The sequence below is a fragment of the Euprymna scolopes genome, chromosome 46 (assembly GCF_053919585.1).
Source record: "Euprymna scolopes isolate OS-2025 chromosome 46, ASM5391958v1, whole genome shotgun sequence".
Classification (NCBI taxonomy): domain Eukaryota; kingdom Metazoa; phylum Mollusca; class Cephalopoda; order Sepiida; family Sepiolidae; genus Euprymna; species Euprymna scolopes.
Genome location: NC_136527.1, coordinates 22,515,617 through 22,537,596, shown reverse-complemented (window position 1 = coordinate 22,537,596; position 21,980 = coordinate 22,515,617). Strand labels below are relative to the sequence as shown.

The 21,980-nt window shown below is 32.8% G+C and overlaps 1 protein-coding gene across 3 annotated transcripts in view; it reads right to left on the bottom strand.

Annotated features, from left to right (window-relative positions):
* The window catches only part of LOC145271402 (uncharacterized), a 96,129-nt gene extending 74,452 nt beyond the window's left edge, over positions 1-21,677 (bottom strand). For 2 of the 3 annotated variants that reach the window (XR_013865854.1, XR_013865855.1), the window contains exon 1: positions 21,576-21,677. The gene's annotated coding sequence lies outside the window, so the exon portion shown is untranslated. The remainder of the gene's footprint in view (positions 1-21,575) is intronic. The other variant, XM_080126938.1, reaches the window with a different exon arrangement.
* Positions 21,678-21,980: the final 303 nt, after the last annotated feature.

Sequence of the window (21,980 nt, the reverse complement as noted above, 5' to 3'; positions counted from 1 at the left end):
TAATATTTATGGAAGACTCCTATCACGGAGAGATCCAATCTTGTGTTCACCACTGAAACAAACATCTCAGCATTAGAAAAATCATTTCTAACTAAGTATAGGATGGTTCTGAGCGCCTCAGAAACACCCCTGGACAAATCAAGCTTGACTCCGATAGCTCTTGCAATACTGCAGTAAGCTACGTCAAGGCAGATCTCCACAAAATATTCAAAAACAAAAACACCTGCGTGTGACTCCCAAGCAGGAACCGTCCTACTTAAAGGAGCAACTTCACAGAATGAAGGTTCTGCAAGTGATTTCGGCACAACATATCCTACACTCCCGTAGGAACTCGGAGAAGCTGAACTACACACCATGTAGTCAGCAAATTCAACAGGATCCCTCATGGGATTCTTTATCGAGTTACACTCAACCTGAATCTGGACGCCCCAGTCCAACTTGAGTTCACGTAACTCTTCAAAAACCATTCTCCTCTTGGTTTTTATACCTTCACAGGTGGATATAGTGCTTTCTGCTCTATACCCTTGATGGAGAATTTCTCTCCCAGTGATAACATTAGCACTTAAAGACGTGCACAAAGCTTGCACTTCCACACAGGATAGACTCCTGTCCTTCAACCACTGACCATTGTCAGAACCACATGACCGGAGTAATATCCCACCGTCATGATTAAGTTCCTCGGTATTCTGACAAGGTTGTGGAAGATAACCACTTATGCGAGTTTTCGAACTCACATGGTTAGAGGGCAAAACAATTCCAACATCCCATGGAAATCCCTCCATAAATTTCATAATATTCATGCCCACACTTAACAAGTCGTGGACACGAGTGGTATCATTTATGATACCTGGGAATCTCACTCCCAATACCTTCTTTAAAATACTACAGGCGAACTGCCCGCCAGAAAAATCAAACTTCAGCGCCTGACTACGCAGATCCTCTGAAGTGGCACTTGCAACACTGCTTTCAGACTGTGATACAACATCTTCCAAACCAAACTTGCCAGAACTCAGCGAACAGTTTTCAGAGTCTGGACATTCAGGCTTAGTAGTCGGAAACTCGCCAAGCATCTCCCTAGGGGTTTCAAATATCTCAGGGTTGCACAAGGAATCACACTCTACATCATCTGCCAACCTCGAAAGAATGAATCGAACCTGGGACGAGAACAATACAACATTAACAGCATCCGCTTCCACTAACGAACAGTCCACGTCCTCACGTAAGGAACGATCACCCAACAACTCTGTAATATCATCTACCGATGACAACCATTCATCGACATCGGCCTTCATCGTCATAAAATAAGGTTGGGGTAATTCCCTCTGCAACCGCAACAAATCCAAGACGGCGATAACTTTCCCCAAATAAAACTTTCGTTTCTTTACAAGGAATCCGGAAGAACGAGTGACCAACATCGTGCAGCGTTTTTCTTTTTCTTTCAAAAATATGGAATAAATCGAAACAAATACAAATCGGCGTTCGAGAATTATACACAAAAAATGCACACACAAAGGTTACAAAGATATTTGCATAAAATTCCTTCCTCATAGCATAAACAAAACAAGACCAATACAGCATATTTAGCCGTGAAAATATCAAGGGATACAATCCCTAGTTACAAATTAAAAGAGTCACTATGACTTAAATTAAAATTAAGTGAATTTAAAATTCAAACTTCTACATGGAAGTTAATTCACTGGAAATGAATAATAGCGTTAACAAGCTTACAGCAATATCCTCACTGAATACGACCTAGGAAAAAAGTGGAAAGAGAGTTTAAATATACAACTACGTCGGGGGAGGGTACATGCCACTATGTCACATGTGTATCTTCAAAGGAATTCAAATAACCAAATGCAAATACGGGCTAAGAAAGAAAAAGGGGGCTTGTCTTTTCACAAACTCTTAGAATAAAGTCTGCAAAGCAAATGGGTATAAATTCGCTATAGAAAAATAATAAATATCTTCAACGTATAAAACATTTCTAATAATGTTGTCCGGTTAATTCACAACCCGGAAACATTTAACACATGTGAGAGAACGCACGAGTTCATTAAATCAAATAGTGGGGTATATACTTATTCCTTTTTTTCTAATATATTGAGGAAACATACCAACATATAACTAACACCGGTCTGGGACACAGCGTCTCTATTTACTAGGCTCCCCACGAGGGTATAATTAGATAAAAGTCGTTTCTTAAAGTGGGGAAAATCCAGCTTCCGAAAAATATCGAACACGCTGAATAAGGACGAAAAATAACATTACCTCAGTCTAGTAGGATTTCTTATTCGCTGACTAGGGACAGAAAGTGCTATAGTTTCTCCCACCCTAACTCGCAATACCCGTGGAAATTCAACTAAAGCGGGTAGAATATAAATTATATTCCGAAGGAGGTTTACGAAATTTACAACTTCAATTCTAAGGAATAGAAAAAAGGAAAGTGTATACTTATCGCTTAATCTTTTTATTAAGAAAACTATTTATGAAAAATTGTGCGCAAAATATTACTCAGATATAAATAAAGACACTAGACGCACATAAATGCTAAATTCGGGAATTTACATTGAGCGAAAGACGAATGTTGGAAACACTAAATTACATTACACGCTTTCTAAATTCCGGACATAGCAGTCCTCAAATATTTTAAGGAGAGCGTTAACTGACGCACTAAATTACAAGTTGGGAGGGAAGGCATCAATAAGCCGTGTTGTGGACGAGGAAGTGACAGAAACGCGTCTCGAAATAGAAGGGGCATAGGCGTTGTATCATACAATGCGTACAGTAACTTAGTTCGCTAAATTATTTGAGATAACTGACCACTTAGTTTGAAAAGTATTCTGAAATAAAGGAATACGAGTTTGTAAAATGCCTTCAAATAACGGAAGCAATTTACAGTGGTCGAACGAATATAAGTGACGCTGATAGCGTCAAGTAGCGAAGTTAACAGGAATTTCAATAGGCTAAATTCAATCCTAACTTGAAAGAAAATGAATTAAAGTGTATCTCTATTAGAAAAGGGTACACGATAACGGACAAAAAAATGACTAAATGTATTTAATATAAAGTTTGCAAAATGCATTTACCGAAAGAGACTAGCGTATCTCGATAAAAAAGGAAATATACTTAATTTTCAAAGGGTTCCAAAAAAGGGAATAATAAATTTGCCTAATGCATTTAATATGGGACAAGATTGGCCCAATGCTTTCAAATAAAAGACATTTCCCAACTACTCTTAAGAAAAATTTGCAAATTGTCGGGAAACAATTTGCAAAGTGCCCACAAATAAAGGCAGAAATTTTCTAAACTACCTTTAAATAAACGAAAGAAAATTTGCAAAATGTCGGAATTTATCTTGCTTCCAAATAAATTCGACGCTAAAGTAACTAGGCTGAAAAACATGAAACAAAAGGGGGGGGGTTAAGGAATAAAATATAAATGTCTTGTTTTAAAACGAAGAAGAAATTTATTTACAATAAGTTGCAAATTTTTCCCTTTGCGGGCATCAAACTTAAAACGCCAATGTAACTTAAAATGAAAAAGTAACATGTAAAGAAAAAATAACGACACTGCTGGTTCTTATACAGAAGTTGTGCGTATCCATTACGAATACAACAAGAATATACAAAATAGTACTATCTCCCATTCGCACTCGCATATGAAGTTAATTTCAGGAGGGTACTCACAATTGAAAGCCTGTCAGGCAAGTGGCCTGTTTCTTTTTTTTGTTTAAAGTTCTTTTAGAATTTTCCTTCCCTGCGTGAAAACCGTAGACACACATGTATTACAGGAGCAAGACCTCGTCGCTTGTCCGGATAGGAAATTCCATAATACCTTGTCACGTAAAAGGTATTTTCTTTAAAGTCCACTCCTTGTAAAATAATAATAAAATAAATACGTGCAGGACCGCAGCCACGTAGTTAATTTCCAGAAGCCTGTCTCGTCACAGCCGGGTTTACTTCTTTCAAGGAGGGCTCTTCAAAATTCCATCTTCAGCGCCGGGCAAAGAACACGGTCTCTCTCCTTCACAGCAGAATTTCAAAAGAGGGCGAAATACGCGCTGAGCTTGTGACGTCATCACAGAGCTAGCATTTCTCTTTTCTCCAAATTGAAGGGAGTTTCGTACAAAAAAGGGACACGGAACCCAATCCAATAAAACAATATATATATAAATATAAATCATGAACCAGCATAAAAAATATAAGTATATACACAGGGGGGAGTATACAATTGTTGGTGTAAAAACAGAAAAAATTCCAACAGGAATCTTAAAAGTTATTTTCGTTTTCAGTGCAACCAAAAACTTAAATAAAAATTTAAATGATTTTTTTAGGGTGGAAGATACTGCACTTTTGCCCCATTTTATTTTTTATTTTTTCTCAGAGATTTATTATTGAAATGAAACCAAACAGCTTTATCCGTTTTTATTTTGATGGATCTCCGAAACCAATAAATAACACTATCTTTGCTCCCCTCCAAGTGAAGATACAGAAAAAATAATAATTTTAAAAAATGGAAAAAGTTTCTTTTGTGGCAGCCTCCCGTTCTCTGGTCAGCAATTGGCCTCTAACCTGATCGAAACTGTTGGTCGTGATCGTCTATCTTCAGGAATGTCTTCACATAATTTCTAATCATCTCAGGTTTCGTGGCGATTTTTTTGAAAAATAACAGGTTTAATTGCAAATTATGCAATATTTGTTTTTTTTTTTTTTTAATCGGTTTTCATTGAAAAAAGATTTGAATTGTTAGAAATACAAGAACAGGACTTACCGGCTGTTTCAAAATAAATACAAGATCTACAATTTTAAACATGTGAGGATACCACTACATTCTCCTTGGTATGGACGTGTGTGGGAAAGGCGGATTAAGACGTTGAAGAAATGCCTTTATAAGTCTATAGGAAGATCAGTGTGCTCTCAGACTGAACTTCTTACCACAGTCTCAGACATACAATGTGCAGTAAACGATAGACCTCTAACTTACATAAGCTCTGACCAATCCGTCTGGGAAGTAATCACACCCAATCACTTCCTGCACATAGATATTGACTCCCAACTTTCTGGTGCGTTTGGAGAACACCGATATTAATGAATTCGAAGTACCCATCAAACAAAGATTAATAGCTTCTCTTAGAAATAGAGATGGGCTACTAAAGGAATTTAAGAGAATTTGGAAGGAAGACTACCTGCTTTCTCTTAGAGAGCAACATCTAGAAATGAATACTTCGACCAGTAATACTATCCAAGTTGGAGACATTGTGTCTATCAAATTACCCAACAAAGCAAGACCCGTCTGGGCATTAGGAAGAGTCATTAAACTGTTCTATCGAGATGATGGACTGGTGCGGTCGGTTCAAGTAATGCAAGGCGATGAAATCATGCACAATCACACTATAATCAACTTATATCCATTAGAACTACAAGCTGTACAAATCTTGGATGTTAATGAGGAACTCTTGGAATCAGAAGAGGATCAGGAGGAAGAGGACCCAGATCAAAATAACGAACGACTTTGGATTTGCCCTGAATGTAACCTTCCAGATAATGGGACGGCGATGATATGTTGTGACCAGTGCAATTTATGGTTCCATTTTGGGTGTGTAGGGATAAGTGGGCCACCACCAGAAGAGGATGAATGGTTCTGTCGCAGTTGTTTAAGGTGGGGGGATTAACATTTAAAGCATAGGACATCTATAAAAATCAAATGTAAGTTGATTTTCATTTTGGCTGGGGGGAGTGTGTTGGAAATACAAGAACAGGACTTACCGGCTGTGGCTAGGGAGAGATGGAAAGTTTTCCCCAGAAATTCCCGCCAATTTTATAGCAGTAGGTCTTGTTGTACGATTGTTCTGATTGGATGTGCAAGCATATAATAGGGTCTTCTGGGAACGATCATCAGGGCTTTTTGGCGCCAATTTCAGTTAATGAACAGATTGTTGTAATTGAGTTGACTTATTTTTCCAGTGGAATTGATCTTTGATAATCTTTTACAAGACCAAGGTAATACATTATCTAAAGCGAAAGGTCGCAACATACCTTTGTTGCAATTTATTTCCTGATTTACTTTGAAAAGTTCGAGTGGCTTTTTCCCACAGAATAAAATCAACGAAATTTTACTTACGTCGATTATAAAAAATCGATACAAATTCAAAAAAAATCACTTACCTATAAAAATTACTAATCAATGTGTAGTTCCATTCTTCATTGTTAAGAATTTATCCATATTTATATTTTAAATTCCATTTTTTTTTAAATAAAATAATTTTTTAAACGTCTATTTGAAAAAGGCGCCATGACGCAAACACTTTACATTGTTATAAAAAAAACGAAAATATTTTTTTATTGTTGTGAACTACGGATGGACAAAAGGAAGTAAAAACCACACGTTCGCGTTAGTCGTCTAGCCTTGTCCGTGAAGAAATATGTGTTCCATAGTTTAAAACTAGTCAAATTTTACTTATAAATTTTGCTTTTAAAAAAAGATAGTCAAAGAATTTTTTATCTTCTCTCAAAGAAATGCATAAATATTTGATATTTTAGTTTATCGAGTGAATTTTTTTTAAATGTCTAAAAAAAGAAAACATTGAATGAAATAGAAAAAATTGTCGTCAGCGTCCAATACTTACACTACAATATAAGCAGAACATAGGCTTCCAATTAAAAAAAAATCAACGTGTTTTTTTTTAATAAAAAGGTTTTACACTTTGGACTTTACAGGTAAATTTCCAAAAACACTTGTTTTTTGGTTTAATTTACAATATATTATTTATTGATCTTTTATCTTCAACTTGTAATATATAAAAATTGTGTGGTTAAGTTAATTATTAAAATTTTGATAGACATTTCAAAATGGGGGGTGAATTAAAAAAAAACGTTTCTCTAAAATATTATATTCGGTTCGTTGGAAAAAGCATAAATTTTCACATTGATCCTGAAAATATCATAAAAATTTAACCAATGATAGATAGATATCTTGATAGATTTTTAAAGTTTAAAAATTGAAAAAAAATTAACTCGTAAAATTCAATTGATTTCATTACGTAAAAAATGTCTGTATGAAGGCGTGCTGGCACTTTATAAGCACTGTTTTTTTTAATAAAAAATAATATTCCTATTATATTTTATACAACTTTAATAGTTTATTTTTGAAGCTATTCCATAAAGAAGAAAACACCCCACTTTTAGAAGAGAAATTACAAGTTTTTTTTATATTTTATTTGTAGTTGCGTGTTAGAGGTGTCAAAAATCCCCCCAACATTCTGATACACCTAATACATCACCAAAACATTTTAAGTCTCACAAATCTTTTTTTCAGTTTTTTCGCGATCGACTTATTTTCTCAAATATGTATCACGCGTTTTTTTCCTACCGTCCTTGAATTTTTTCTTTACCTTTTTCTCTGTCTGTCTCTCTCTATTATTAAATTTTTTCTTGACCTTTTTCTCTGTCTGTCTCTCTCTATTATTAAATATTTTTCTTTACCTTGTTCTCTGTCTGTCTCTCTCTATTATTATTTTTTTCTTTACCTTTTTCACTGTCTGTCTCTCTCTATTATTAAATTTTTTTCTTTACCTTGTTCTCTGTCTGTCTCTCTCTATTATTAATTTTTTTCTTTACCTTGTTCTCTGTCTGTCTCTCTCTATTATTAAATTTTTTCTTTACCTTTTTCTCTGTCTGTCTCTCTCTATTATTAAATTTTTTTCTATGTTCGTCGTTGTACTTTTTTCTATGGCAAATCGATCACACCCTCAGGGTCACTATCCTGGAATCACGGATACCAAATGTGGCAGGCTCCCGTGTTCAGGTCAGCAATTGGCCTCTGACCTCATCGAAACTGTTTGGTCGTGATCGTCAGGTTAAATGGAAGGGGGATCTCGGCCGTTCTGGGAGCGTGTTTCTTTCTCGAGAATTCAGCTTCAATCTGCTGCCAAACGTCTGGGCGCTTGTTTAAATATTTAACTATTCAGGGACGGTGTGGGTATGGCAATTTGCCAGACCAACCAAAATCCAACACGTTATGAGCGGAACCCCCCAGCCATTTTGTGTGTGTGCAATTCAGCAAACCGCCTGCAGTTCTGAAAATCTGAGACAAAAATTGAAATCTTTGCACACGACCCTAAGGGGTCAAATGCTGTCATCCAGAAAGCTATAATCTAAACAGCTGTTCTCCAGGCCAACAAGTATAAATCTCGTTAAACAATAAAATTTATGTCAGTTTTTCTCAAGTGCAAGTTCATCACTTTTGACAGGTCACCAGCCGCTGTCCAGGATTAAATTAACGTTTAACAGACAATCTCAGCATATTTACCGGCCTCCCTCAGGGTGTAGGGGGTCTCAACCTCCCCAATGGTGAACAACATCGCTCCCTTAAGACGGTGACGTCACATTTTCGTTTACAAAGAAACTTGTCAATGTTACCTGATACAAAATACTCTTGAAAAATAAATATTAGTTTTCTGTGACAATTTCAAATATAATTAGTAAAATAAAGGGTAACATTGCAAGGTTTCTTATTGGCCTCCACGACGAAAAATAGTTTGTATCTAAGTTGCACCAAGAAACGGAACTTCATGTAAGAACGAAAACATGAAAGCATATCCTAGAGAAACGAAACGAAATTTCTTCCGTATTTTTTTAAATTACTACAATTAGTTTTAGGTAAGTAGAAGAGTAACTTATCTTGCTTTGTCCCTTTTTTGTTGAGTTCACTATACAGAACTCTGCAAAACGGTGAATTTTTATTTTTTTAGATATTTTGATGTTTTTTACAAAGGGGTCAACACTTATCAAGGCCCATAGCGTACTCGAGTGTAAGGGTTAATGAGAGCACAGTGATCAAAAACATGTCTAGGTGTGTCAGAATTTTGGGGGAATTTTTGACTCCCTTAACACAAAACAAAATATAGATATAAAATATACAAAATTCGTAATTTCTTTTTTTTTTAAGTCGGCTGTTTAATTTCTTTATAGAATATACTTCCAAAATAAAGTATTAAAGTTTTTAAAAAAAATAATAGAAATATTATTTTTTATTTAAAAAAAAGTATTAACAAAGTGCATGCGCGCTTTCATGCAGCCATTATTTCTACGTAATGAAACGAATTGAATTTTACGATTTAAATCTTTTTTAATTAAAAAATCTATCAGAATTTTTATAATTGGTTCAAATTTTTTTAGATATTTTCAGGTTCAATGTGAAATTTGATGCTCTTTCCAATAAACCGAATATAATATTCTAGACAAACGTTTTTTTTAATCCCCCCACATTTTGAAATATCTATTAAGAAGTAAATTACTAATTTTCTCATCTAAGGTTTATATATCACAAATTGAATATAAAAGATCAATAAATAAAATACTCTAATTTAAAACAAAAGGATAGTTATGTGCAAATTTACCTGTAACCTCAAAAGTTTAAAACCTTAAAAAACACATTGAAATTTTTTTAGGTTAAACCTCACATTCTGAAAATATCATCCTGCAAATATTGGACAGCTACATTAATTTTTTCTATTTCATTCAATGTTGTTTTTTTTAGATTAAAAAAATCATTGCATAAAAAAGAAAAAAATATTTTAAATGAAAAACTCATATAATTCTTAAAGAGAATTTAAAAAAATGGAAGATTTGTCTGCGTTTTTTTAAAATAAAATTTGATGAGTGAAATGTGATCATTTTTCAATTACGGTGACACATGGTTGACTAATTTGATTGTTGACAGTGACCACATGTAAGAAATTCAAAGGAGAGATAAGACAGATATCAACACTACAAATGTTTGTTTCTTTATATAGTTACTACCGGGAAATATATTTGGTCTAATTTTTGTTTTTTTTGTTTTTGAAATAATTAATTATGGCGCTTTTCAGCCTCTGTATTTGTTAAGTGGAAGAAAGGGAGGCAACTCCACTCTGTGACCACATGTTAATATATTTGAAAATCGCGTTCTTTTCGAATTGTTTCTTTAAAAAAAATTTTTTTATTTAAAACATACATGGAATATAAAATATAAATATGGACAAATTCTTATAAACGAAGAATGGAAAAAAACCCATTGGTTAGTATTTTATAGGTAAGTTAGTTTTTGCAATTTATATATATTTATGAAGAGCTCAATTCTGAAAATGAATTAATCTTGTGTCTAACTTATGCCGTAGAAAGCTTATGAAAAGTCAGACTTTTTTAATAGTATTTCAGTGCAGTGTTTGTTCTGTCCCAGAAGGATCTGCTTGTAGGTAAAACCTCCTGCTGTCACAGGGCAAATGTGTTTCTTTTCTATCACAGTAGTTGTTCCGATTTTAGAAAACTAGATTCCGATTATTAATAACTTAGCATAGTACCTACGTATATGTACAAATGTAGATTTTAGAAAAGAATTTAATTATTGTATGTTGTTTGTGCAGAAGGTTTTAACTATATATTAGCTATATACGATAACGCAAATTCCACTACAAAATTATTAGCAAGAAATTTCTTCAGCTAATTATATTTCTTTTGTGTGTGTGGATAGATGTGCATATATTGTATATATTTAAGGGTTGCAAAATAAACTTAGTATAATACCTACGTATACTTTGTATATATTTAAGGATTGCAAAATAAACTTAGTATAGTACCGACGTATACTTTGTATATATTTAAGGATTGCAAAATAAACTTAGTATAGTACCTACGTATACTTTGTATATATTTAAGGATTGCAAAATAAACTTAGTACAGTACCTACGTATACTTTTTAGTGGTGATTAATTCCAAAACAAGTAAGTTCTCACAAGATCATATTAACTCAAAATATTTCGACCATTAACTAATTGTATTAAACTAGGAAAATAACATTCTTAATGCTATATATGGGGACCGTACGCCTATGACAATTTTGGCAATTCATATGAATTTGGGCAGGGGTTAGAGTATTACATCTAAGGATAATTTGTCGGCAAATTGAAATATACTGTGTTGCAGGTGGCGCAAGTGTCACATGATATGGCAAAGAAGGAAGTTTGAATTGAGAAGCATGACCTGCAAGATGCATGCAAGAAGTTAGAATTGAGAAGCATGACATGCAAGATGCATGTGAAAATGTAGAGAAAATCTAAGCCACTGTGACGTATATGTCTGTCCAGCTGCATCTCTCAATTCCCATCGTTAAGAAAAACTGATTAGTTAATTAGATATTGGTCTTTCCTCCCATAAACAATTTTTCATTAAATAAAAATTTGAATCCTCATTATGTTTTACTACATCTGTAATTCTTTTTCGTTAAAGTTTATTAAAGTGTATGGGCTTTTGTTGAACATTAAAATGTTACATTAAGTCAAATTACCAAATCCTGTATAACTAATGCCTTAGGTAAAAAAAATCAGATTTCTTCATCTAATGCAGATATTATTATACATTAGGGGAGTCAGGGGAACAGAAATTGCTATACAAAGCTATGGACAAACAAAACAGAACAAGGTAAACTAACACACATACACAGTACCATGCACGCATATTTAAAACAAAACTTTTTTTAATCAATTTTCATCCCAAACAAACTTTGAAGTAGGGGGGGGGGCTACTATCTGGGACATAGGTTGCAGGGGCATAATGAAGGGAGATAAGTAGCAAGATGTTTGTTCACATTACTCTTGAACTTCTGCATGTCAGTACATATACATATTTTACTTACATGTGCATATGATTCACACTATGAACATATTGACTCACAAATCTATAAAGCTTTGTGCTTACTTACTTTGCTTTCAGTACCAAACACGACTTTTAATAAAGAACCTTAATGATTGAAATTAACTATTATATCCTTAAAAAATTGTAAATATAAACATGTTTTCTTATAAAATTTCGTTTTCATCAATTTTTTATTCAAAAAATTATACTCAACTAATCCAGCAATAGTCCATGGAAATCGATATCCTGATGCTGCAACAGTAAATGATAATCGGATGTTGTTCAACACTCTTGCTTTATTGTATGATTTGGAAGGAGAAAATGCCACTAAAAATGTTCGTTAATAAATATAAAATTGTTGACAGGCGTTCAGTACGTAATGCCTTGGTCTAATTTTTCATATAAGTAGAACAACGAAAATTGTCATAGTTATTAGTTTGTTTTCTAGATAAGAACATCATAGAGTTACACATTTCTCGCATCTTTTAAATCAGAATTCAAGCTGTATCATCTGGCAAAGGCGTTCATTTCAAAAACAATTTTCAGGCTTCAAAATGTGAAAATCAGACCAACGTGATGCTGTTACACAATTTCAACGTTTTACAAGAATATGATGTGACATCGTTTCTTTTAATTTCATAAAGTTTTCTATAGTGTGTCCTGTGGTGTGCTTGATTGCAAAAAGAGTACCGATCATTGCATGACATTTGACATGCTCCATTTCACACTGAACTAATTTCAAACACTTGTAAATCAGGAATAACTAGTTCAGAGTTGTAGTTTGCCATATGTGACAAAGTACAACTCTGAACAGAGATATAAATATGCAACAGATTTATTAGATCAGAGAAACGGAAGTGGGTCAGGCTCATTACTTATTGAATGTGAATCGTAGTCAAAAAATGTTTCACAATAAAGATTTGTACGAGAATAACAATGATAAAAGTTTAAAACATGAATTAGATATTTATACATGAGCACTTGATATAAAATAGATGTTTTATTGAAATATTTTAAATTTGAAAATAAAAGTAAAACCTGTTCAGACATGACCTCAGTTCTTTTGGGTGGTGTTAAAGATTTACATGAGAATAAAACTTTGTTTTTAAAAGAAAATTATTAACAAAATCAAAGTATTATATTCGTTTCTCATGTTTTTTTTGCGTGAGAGAATAACACATTTTTTAACACAAGAATACAAACACACATAACAAGAATATGGCTTTTAGCTTTTTCAACATTTTACATTTTAGTTCTCGCTGTGGATTAATGTGTAAGAAGAAGGCATGCTACATACGTAGTCGTGTGCAACTTAACTTGAAAGAGTGTTGAGTTTATAAGTTTGAAGTTTGGAAACAAGTATAGAGTTTTGGAATTGGAAATTTTGGCAACAAAGTGTCGAATTTTCCTGATAAATAGTTAGTATACCCATACATTTTAGTTAGTGTGAAGAGATCCTCCTGTAACTTACACATAATTTAATTAGAATATATGGATATTTATAGACAGTTATTTATAGTTATATATGTTATCGCTTCATTGCAAACGTTTGTTTTTCTACAAATACTGTGTAAATACTCCTTAGGATTTTTCATTAAACGAGTGTGTGTATTTCATACACTGTTTTCTTTTGTTTCAATTTTCATCAGTCCAAGTATGGGTCTCACATTTAATTCTATATGAAATGCATAGATATTTGAATGTTCTATTAAAATTCTTTTGTCTTCCGTATGTTTTTGCATATAACACAACAAATGTTCCTTCTTTGCAAAGAACCACATACGTCAAAAGAAATGTGGTTTGGCTCTTTTTTAATTTATTTTGTTTAAGCTGGTGATGGCGCATTCTACCGGATGCTAGGCAGTCACCTTTATCTCATACATTTCCACCGAAAAATCATTTTAAGAGTCTAATGTCCCTTTTTGATCAATTATTTGAATCTCTCTTGAACTTGGTTACTGAAATATAGATTGTTGAAAAATTCCACTGTGTTTCACGTCGTACATAAATCTGGTATTTTGTTATTTTTACTCTGACTCTTTTAACCCAGTGTTATTGAAGACATTAACTTCTAAGGTTGTGACTTCTTGTCTCATCTAATTGTCAGGTTTAACAGCTCCGTTTCAAGGCATGTAGCTTTAGGAATTATAGAGTCATAGCGGATTGTGTATAACATTTCCAATTGCTGTTCCCATGACTTGCTGCAGCATTCAATATTCAACATGTTATAGATCGTCATTTGGATATATTTACACATTCCATTATATTCCACTGTATATTCCTCTTGAAGAACCTATCAGCTCGATATCAACTGGCTCATGCTCGCTTTTTCTGTGTATTTCAAACTTATATAGTCCTTAAACCTTATATGGTCCTGGGTTAATGCATCCAGAAAATACTTGTCACAATATTGTTTGACCCATTTTTCCAATTTTGTGGAATGGAAGTTCTGGAGTATTTTTAACAACTTTTCCTTTGGGTGATTTTAATAGGAAACTTGTTTTCTAATTCTCTCATATTTGTAAAACAATCTTGATTAAAATGGTTGGCCACTTGTTTGATAGAAGTTGTTCTGCTGATTCATTTCATGGGGTTGGAATACAATGTTGAGATATGGATATTGGAAGACCATCAGATACTGTTTCTTGTGTGTGTTTTCATATAATGCATCAAATTTTACATCTGTGCAAAAATTTTTAATTTTCTTAACTTTTTAGCATCCACGCTATAAATTTTACCTCCCTTCAAAAGAAGAACCATATACTTAACAAGAATGTGTTTTTTCTCTATTTTAATTTTCTTATCACTTTTTTTTGATGGGGATGGAGCATTCTACTGGATGCCAAACATTCTCCCATTAATTAAGTTGCTCCAAGCGAAAATCTTTTTTAAGATTTTAACCTCCCTTCAAGTGCTATTTTTTGTATTTATTTTGCACGTGGTTCACTGAGTATATTCGTCAGATATTTTTTGCAAATTTTTCATTAGCCTGGGGGATTCTATAATGAGAGGTATTACTGCCACATTCGTAAGATTCCAGTTTCTTTTTATTTCGTACATAAGTTCGTGGTATTTTGTTATTTTCTACCTCTCTTCTCTGTTAAGGCCAACATCATTAGGAATGTTGACTTCAACTAGGCTTGCCACATTCTCCTTCTTGTCCCATATAACTATGTCAGGCTTACTAGCTACATTTTCTAGGTATGTAGCTGTAGGAAATTACTAGTAATAGTGGATAGTGTATGACTTTTTCCAACTGTTCTTTCTGGTACAAGTACCCAAGATTTGCTACTACATTTGGATATGAAGGATTTTACAGTTTTTCTAGTGGAGATATTTTTGTCCCGTATGTGTATTTATATGATTCAACAAAATGTGTTTTCACATGACGCAACAAAGCTGACTTCCATGCAAATGAAGAACTACATACTTCACAAGAGTGTGGTTTCTCTCCTGTATGTGTTTTCATATGACTCAACAAATATGACTTCTGTGCAAAAGAAGAACCACATAGTTCACAAGAATGTGGTTTCTCTCCAGTATGTCTTTTCATATGGTTCAACAAAGTTGACCTCTGTGCAAATGTAGAACCACATACTTCACAAGAATGTGGTTTCTCTCCTGTATGTCTTTTTATATGACGCAACAAAGCTGACTTCCATGCAAAACAAGAACCACATACTTCACAAGAATGTGGTTTCTCTCCTGTGTGTGTTTTCATATGACTCAACAAATATGACTTCTGTGCATAAGAAGAACCACATACGTCACAATAATGTTGTTTCTCTCCTGTATGTGTTTTCATATGACTCAACAAAGTTGACTTCTTTGCAAAAGAGGAACCACATACTTCACAATAATGTGGTTTCTCTCCCGTATGTCTTGTCATATGACTTAACAAACATGACCTCTGTGCAAAAGAAGAACCACATAGTTCACAAAAATGTGGTTTCTCTCCCGTATGTGTTTTAATATGACTCAATAAATTTGACTTCCATGCAAATGTAGACCCACATACTTCACAAGAATGTGGTTTCTTTCCTGTATGTGTTTTCAGATGATACCACAAATAAGACTTCCGTGCAAAAGAAGAACCACATACTTCACAAGAATGTGGTTTTAATCCTGTATGTGTTGTCATATGATTCAACAAAGTTGACTTCTGTGCAAAAGAAGAACCACATACTTCGCATGAATGTGGTTTCTCTCCTGTATGTGTTTTCATATGATTCAACAAAGTTGACTTCTGTGCAAAAGAGGAACCACATACTTCACATGAATGTGGTTTGTCAGCCATGTTAGATATATTCCACAATATATATAATGTAGTGTATGATGATAACCAGGCTAGTAACTTTTAACTTTAGAAAATTTATGTAAAGAAATGTATAATTATTTTAAACCTTTTTAAATCACCAATAAAGATAGCTCTTTCTTATCCATAAATCAATTTCTTTTCATTGTTGAAAATTCTGAAAATATAAAATAAATTTAAAAAATTATATTTCATTTGAAGTTCTCATGTTTATTCTTATTATTTTCACAACGTTTGTATCTTACTTCCGATCTTGTTTAGGTGTATTTTGTCATACCTGGGAACCTTTCTCTTGAACTAAGAAATATGTACAGAATTCTCAACGGAACCCTTTATGTAGTACATAAGTGTAGCCTGCTCGAGTCTTGGACTTCTGTTTCATCGACATTCATGGCTCTTGTGGGCTTCGACGTTGTTTGGCTGTGGAATTTATTATATATATATATATATATATATATATATATATATATATATATATATAGGCATAAAATAGTTTGCACTTATTTTTTCAAATGCTGCAAATTTAAGCTAAATTGAATGTAAGTTGAAAAAATCAATACCTTATTTGAGTCATCTTTTATTCCTCTATAATTTTACCTGTTCATATTTGATTTTTAATTGAAGTATCCTAGTGTTCATATTAATTTACAAAATTGACTTCAAATTGAGAAGGCATAAAGAAACTCTGCACTATGGGAAATTTTATTTTAATATAATTTTAGAGCATTACTGTAAACCAAATACAACATGAACACAATGAACTAATTAATATTTAGTAGTATAACACTTCTGCAATTTGACAACCTGCAATATTTTGGGCATTCCTTGAATTAGTTTTTTGGGCTTCAGCAGAAACTCTGGTTAAAGGGCATCACATTTCACTTTTATTTTTGTCCAAAATTCTTCACGATTTGAAATTTTGTCATTGTGTAGCTGTAGCTTGATGTAATGTCATATGTTTTTAATAAAATTGAGGCCTGGAGATTGTGCAGGCCAATTCAAACATGGAATATCATGCCCTTCAAGTAACCTCTTGATGCTGTCAGTTGCGTGAATGGAAGCATTATCCCACATAAAGATTGGATTATCATCCAAATTTCGGCCAAAGCACGGTAGAAAATAATCAGTCAACAATTAATGTTATTGGTTGAATGAATTTGACTTTGCAAGCGAACTATAGGCACTAATACTGAACCGCAACCACCTTGTAGCATTGAAACTGTGCACCGAGGATTACATTCTTCATCCTCCCTTCGACTGACGTAGTGCCTGCAATCAGTGCCTTGGATATTGGATTTTCGTTCATTGCTAAAAATCACTATCGAGTGATATGAATGTCATGATCTTCAATGCATCTGACAGAAGCCAACGGCACTTTCTGTTCTTTACAGTAATTATTTCTTTCTGTTTGGTTTAAAGAGCATTTGTTTCCTTAAGACAGCTTACTTTTCACTGTTCTTTGCAATCTATAATTATTTACGTCATCCTATATGGGTTAATGGTTTCCCATTTCCATCCATATATATTGTCATAACTGATTTTTTAATCTCTCCATATATTACAGCTTTTCAATGTTTTTCCTAACCTTACTGTTAGTGAATGACATGGCTCACCGCTGTATAATTTTCCACATATACATGGAATCTCTTAGTCATGATTTTTACATATGCGTCTGTACATGCACATGTTCCTGGAGAGTCAAATCATCCTTACTCTCGTGTCTACCTCTCTGGTGGTTTCTCTTAAATTTTCCATCTCATTTTGAGATGTATTCTTATTAGTACAGATTGATTTTGCTTGATGTTGTAGGAAACAAACTATTATATTGTTTAGATTATATAGATTGTGAGAATTGACTGGCTACATATTTAAAGCTATTAAGAAATATGTGGATGTTATAAAAGTCTTTTAATGATGTTACCCCACATGGCATCACATGACTTAAAAAAAACTAATTCCTTGATATAGAGTGAAGGTGCACACATGAAACGCACGCATTACAGTGGAGGGTGAGCACAAAAGCAGGTCGTTTGTATAGCCAATGGCAGCGGAACATACATTTCATTTGCTGCAGTTTTTGACCAGTTATTCTAACAAATATTAAGGGAGCCTGGACGAATTGTAAACATACGATAAAGAAGAAAACAAAAAATAAGACAATTCCATTTGTTAACCCTCCTCTATCTGCTCGAAAACAACAAATATATATAAAAAATATACATATATGTGATGCGCATAAGATAAAAAAAACAATACCAACCAGTCACTTTGAGAACAGGTTGCCAAATAGCTAAGTGTAGAGTGGCTTGTAACATTACTGTGATTATTATGCTTGATGAACAAAAGAATTAAATCCTCAAGAGGGTAGACACTCAGGTTTAGAATGAAGCATGCAGATATAGTTATACTGGCTTATCCCAATCCTAAGAAAGACAACGGACTGTACACAGATCAGATGGCGCATAGAGGTTGAAAAACAATTTACTTCTTATCCCATAAACTTAGTGAAATGCAGACAATATGGACGACTATAGAAAAAGAAGCATATACGATACACTAAATAATTACATACCTCTAGAATATTTAATGTATATTAATATTAAACTCGTCTATTCAATAGAGTTGTGTCATATAAGAAGGTTAAAGGCTCATCAGTATCACACAAACATCTATGTTATTAATAATAAACTTGCTTATTCAGAATAGGAAAATACAGAGGTGGGCCTTGAAGGAGAAGGAAAATGTTTGTGTGGATCTCTTGTTATGCACAGTGGATCCCCCTGATAGAAATAGATGGTAGGAATTACTCAGTAGGTGCGATAAACTCAGATCATTTTGCTTCAATAGAGTTTGTGTCATATAAAAGGTAAAAGGCTCATCAGTATCGCACGAACATCCTACGTTATTATTGGGTTTTGATATTATTAGACAAGGAAGTTTTTAGATTTAAAGATGCAGATGAACGGTAAATCGTCTAAAATGGAACCAAAACGTTCATAGTGATGGACGAGATAGTGTATTATTGCAATCTGGTGACACACAATTGTGAAGGTTATATGTACCGCAGCATATGGCCACAATATATATATATATATATATATATATATATATATATATATATATATATATATATATATATAGTAGTGGCTTCCTTCGGTCTTGACGGCTCTCCTGAGTCGACATTGTTAAATACCAGTGGCAAGTGGAGGTTCAGGATGACTGAAAACAATGCAAAGATGAGTGGAAAGCACATACGGCGTCTAGAAATCTCAAATACTCACCCCTCTGGTACTAGCCAGGCTCAATGTTGCTTAACTTCAGTGAGCTAATGAGAACCGTTGCGTCAACATGATAATGCCGTATATATAACTCGATTTCATGATGATTATTTTTTAATTTAGTTAAAGTTATTTATAAGGTTTGTTGAATGCATTTTTGAAAAAGCTTAAAAATACAACACAAAATGTTTCTTTAATTATCAGCATTCTTTAAACAAACGAACAGAAAATTTGATAATTGCATTTCCAAATCAATTAACAGAAAACTCTTTGGTATACTTATGTGTGTACATACATTGATCCCTCATATTAAACCAATCGTGTGTAAACAGTTTCTAATACATCGATCCCTAATAAACGATGAGAATTCAAAGATTTAATTAATTAATTAATTAATTAATTAATTAAATAAAGGGGAAAACAATTAAATATCATAAAAGTAAAAAAATAAAATTAAGCTAAATTCTCAAAATTGGCTGAAAAAGTCGATTTACTAGGACTTTGTAGTATAAACTATCAAATATATTGAAATTTTTTTGATTTCAAATTCTTTTTTTTTCATTGTAAACTATAAAGAATTGTAGTGGTCAATGTCTAGAATCTTTCAACCTCCCCCTTCCACAAAAAACTTTCTTTACGGTTACTTCTTTACAAGTTTTCGGGGGTGCTGAAAACGAATATATGCTTTAACAGTGGCGCAGAGAAATAGTTTTCATGATATGAATTATAAATGTAACATAAAATGAGCATACACTTTATGGCAACCTAGTGAGTGAGGCTAAAAGCAAAGTTGTTTTTTTTAATTTCATCTTTCAATAAAACCCGGGGACATTAAAGAACAGAAAAAAGAGAAAAATCTTTATCCAGATACGTGTCATTCCTTATGTTTTTAGTGATGACCATTTCTGTATGTGCAAGCATATGTATATTTTTGCCGCAAAGTACTTTTCTGATTATTAAGCAGTGTAAGTCCTTATGTTATCAGTGGTGGCCAATTTTTACACTGTGTAATATTTGGAAAATGACTTGTTTGCGACAAAGTTTAATGGGATATTCGTCTACAGCATACAAAAATCTATAGAAATCGTCATGTTAAAGGTGATTGTTAAGGTCGAAAGTAAGTAACCAAACGGTTTTCAGGCAGCACCCCATCCAAAAAACTATCATCGTGTAGCCTGAAAGTGGGTGCTCATTTGGTGCTGGTGCACTTATTGATCCACGCTATTTTTTAAATAGTTTTTTCAAGTTTAATTAAAGTTTTATGATATCTGCTTTTATTAAATTGTAAGGTGAAAGTAAAGAATAGGTACAAAACACCCTCCTCTTTCCATTGAAAGAGTAGTTTTCTAAAAATAACATTATTATTTCAGCATGGATCAATAAGTGCACTAGTACCGCTCATTTTACATTAAATATATATATATAAAAAAAAGTGATTCCTACTTTTGGAAAAAATAATTTCCTCATATCATGAAATCTAATTTCTTGCGCCACATTTGAAGTATATATTCGTTTTCAACACACCCGAAAAACTATAAAAGTTTTCATTGTACAGATGTTTATTTTACTTTACGTCAAATTCTAAACATTGATCGTTGTTTTTTATGTGTAAGTATTGAAAATAAAATAATAAATTAATGATAATAATCCACTTAAAACATTGAAAAAGATGAAAACATTAAACAATGAAAAACATTTAAGATTTATAGTTTTTGGGTTTTTTTTGTTTTTTGTTTTTTTTACAAAAAAACAACATTAGTTAAAAAAATTTATAAATTATAAAATTAGTTTTTCCTTTGGTAAGCGATAACGAAGTATTTTGTTATGAAGTAATTTTGGTAATCTCCAAAAATACCGTTAGGCTTACAACATGGCCGCCAGAAGAGTCAACAAAAAACTGCGAAAAAAATATATAAAACTCGTAATTTCTGTTTTTAAAGTGGGTTGTCAATTTTCTTTATGAAATATACTTCCAAAATAAACTATTACAGTCGTTTAAAACATAATAGAAGTATTATTTTTTATTTTTTAAAACAATGTTTACAAAATGTCTACGAACGTGCGTAGAAATTCAATTTCATAAAGAAAATTGACATCCCACTTTAAAAACAGAAATTACGAGTTTTATATATTTTATTCGCAGTTTTTTGTTGACTCTTCTGGCGGCCATGTTGTAAGCCCTACCGGTATTTTTGGAGATTACCCATTTTCATTAGGATTATTCACTTAGTAAATGTAGTTATCTCCCTTACATTTTTAACTTATTTTGCAAATGCGCAAAAATCGATACTAAATTCATGTAGTAATACTTACGTTTTTGTTTTATAATCTGCTTTCGATTAACTTTATCTGCTTTTATAAAGGAAACGATTTTTCAAATGTGATTGACTTTACAAACTCAAGTTAATATTCAAGATGACGAACGGAAGAGCAAGTTCGCAGAAAACAAAATTGAAAAGGAAAAATAAAAAATAAATGATTTCGAAATAGAGCCGATCTATTTGGTGAATATCACGGATAAAATTAGTATTAATTAATTCATCATTTTAATATTTATATGAGAGAGAACAGCTTACAAGTTTCATCTTTATTAATTCTCTAATTCGTTGCACGTACAATTTAATGGCGGAAACTGATAGTTTATAAAGTCGCATTTTCGTATTTTAATTAATTTATTTATTTATTTTAGATTCCTGATTATTTTTTTTTTATTCATTT